Source organism: Montipora foliosa, chromosome 3, assembly GCF_036669935.1.
Source record: "Montipora foliosa isolate CH-2021 chromosome 3, ASM3666993v2, whole genome shotgun sequence".
NCBI lineage: Eukaryota > Metazoa > Cnidaria > Anthozoa > Scleractinia > Acroporidae > Montipora > Montipora foliosa.
In genome coordinates, this window is record NC_090871.1 from 14,485,226 (window position 1) to 14,487,725 (window position 2,500).

Consider the following 2,500-nt stretch of genomic DNA (forward strand, 5'->3'; position numbering starts at 1 on the left):
TTCACGGTCAGTTTTTCTCGTTTGCATTATACTGTAATCTAACGTGGATACGGGTCAATTTCGGGTTAAAACTACAAAATAGCCCGAAATTGCCTCACATACATGCTCGATTATATTGTAATGAGAAAAACTAACCGTGCACGAAAGGGCTAGTGAAGACGCTTAGCGCTCGAGAATAATTAGTGTTGGTAAATGATCGGTACAGTTCTCAGCCAGTTGAAATCCTGTCCAGGGGTCTGTTTCTCGAAAGTCCCGAGAACTTTTCGGGCCCGAAAAGCCAGTTGTCAAACTGGAATCTGTTGATCCTTTAACCAACCTCGTTCCCAGGGTCTCTCTTCTCAACGACAATGGAGGCAGAGAAGAGAGACCCTGGGAACGAGGTTGTCCTTTAACATGTTTTTAATGTAAGAAAAACTAAGAGAATTGCGAAGTTTGATGGCTTAGGGGAATTGTGGCACCCGAAATAGGCCCGAAAAGTTTCGGAACTTTTGAGAAACAGGCCACAGGAATGCAACCTTTTTCTTTTTTTTTTTCTTTTCATCTGCTACCACAAGTCCTGGGACAGAGTAATCTAAATTGACGATAACCGTCAATTCAGAGCCTGAAAATTAGGAATTGTCGATAATCGTCATTTTACAGGTAGTAGACAAGTTGGTACAATGTGAGACTCACGGAGATCTGGAAACAAATTTCTAGTTTCTAAAGAAACATTAGTGCTGCGTCGGTGGGAGAGTCAAACAAGAAAAATTTGGTTTTATCAAACGTGTTGATAAAGGTCGAATTACCACCGTGAACGATTTGGAAAGCTGACGTTTCGAGCCTTAGCCCTTCGTCAGAATGAGATCTGGGTCGAGATTACTGCCTGAGTTCTCGGCTAATAATTCTTAGTATATACCATAGTTAATAGAGTGGACTGGTTCGGAAGCTCGGCAAACATTAAAGGAGCAAACAAATATACCAAGATTTAGTTTGGAAAGTCCACGACCGTGCACAATCTTTTGTTTTGCGCTCATACACTATGCATGAATTACGTAACCAACACGTTTGTATTGGCTACTTCCTCAGTACGGAGTTAACATTTATTGTGTTTTGTGTACAGTCAAGGCCAAAAAAGAGAACAAAAACTTACAACAAAGATATTTGTCGGGTTTCATAACCATTCCCCTCTATTAACTATGTATATACTAAAACAGTGGATAGCGTTGAACGCGCGCGCCGATTGCGTACTCAAACTCCGGATATCTTTTGCTACTCACTTCTGTGCAATTCACATGGAATTCGTGCCTGAAAATGTTGTAATCTTTGCAGGGAAATGAGTTAAAATCATCTTCTTATGATATATTATCTCACTGTATTAGTATATACTAAAACAACTATTCACCTCCACTTCGGTGAATAGTTGTTACATAGTGAATAAACCATTGTTAACAATTGTTAGCTATTGTTTGGGCGTCTATTGTTAATTTCCATATATGGTGATTTGGGTTAAAATGGCGACTTCTTGCGCTCGACGGACTAAGAGGCGAAGTAGTCTACGCAGAGCTTGTGGTCAAATAGAAAGCGCCTTGTGTTTCCAGCTAGTATCTTAGCCGAGTATTTATAACAAGTATCGCAATGCCTGCTTTATTTAGCTCACATGGTATTTTCTCCTCTCCACAGACAGTGTGAAGATGCAGCGCTGATGTCCACAACAATTGCAAGCTACAATAGCTTTTTCATTGATACATACCAAATTTCAAAAAAGCAATTAATGCGACATATGTATTAAAGGGTTAAATAGTAAAAGAAAAAACGTTTTTCATAATTATTGTCAGTGTAAAAATTGGAGGAAGTTGAAATGTTGAGGCCGCATGATGCTGTCATGGTGACCGTTGAGTGTCATGAAAGAAAAAATAAAGAAACAGAGTAAAGCAGAGGGCCCAGGAGTTGGGAATTTCACAAGAAAAGATGAAACTCGATTTTCCGTTGGTTTTCCTTTACGCCCGTAACTACCTCATAATCATGTCATATATAAACTTATTATGTGAAGTGCTAGGTTTCTACCCCATATGAACCATGTGAGCGTTAGCCCTACTAATGGAAATGGGCCCACATAAGGACAGAGAAAAACTCTGACCAGGGTGGGAATTGAACTCACGACCTTAGGGTTAGATCACTGCTGCTCCACTGCCTGAGCTACAAGGTGCTGACGGGAGCAGGCCGTGGGAACTGAAGATTTCAAAGTCACGGCAATGAACATGTACAAGTACATGGAAGGATTACGTTTTTTTTGCAAACGTTGGCCGCGAAGCACTTATATTTGAGCAGACTTAACTGATTAGAGTGTCATGTGAAGTGCTAGGTTTCTACCCCATATGAACCAGCTCTGAACAGGGTGGGAATTGAACCCACGACCTTCGGGTTAGATCACCGCTGCTATACTGACTGAGCTACAAGGTAAGACTTCATGACCTTGCCACATCCAAAGCTGGAAGAGAGTGCATTTATTTCCAAGAGACGA

The 2,500-nt window shown here is 40.8% G+C and overlaps 1 protein-coding gene across 1 annotated transcript in view; it reads right to left on the bottom strand.

The window, feature by feature from the left end:
* Positions 1-2,463: 2,463 nt before the first annotated feature.
* LOC137996857 (thrombospondin-related anonymous protein-like) overlaps positions 2,464-2,500 on the bottom strand; it is an 11,467-nt gene continuing 11,430 nt past the window's right edge. The window contains exon 4 of the mRNA XM_068842472.1: positions 2,464-2,500. This exon is cut by the window's right edge and continues 4,609 nt beyond it. The gene's annotated coding sequence lies outside the window, so the exon portion shown is untranslated.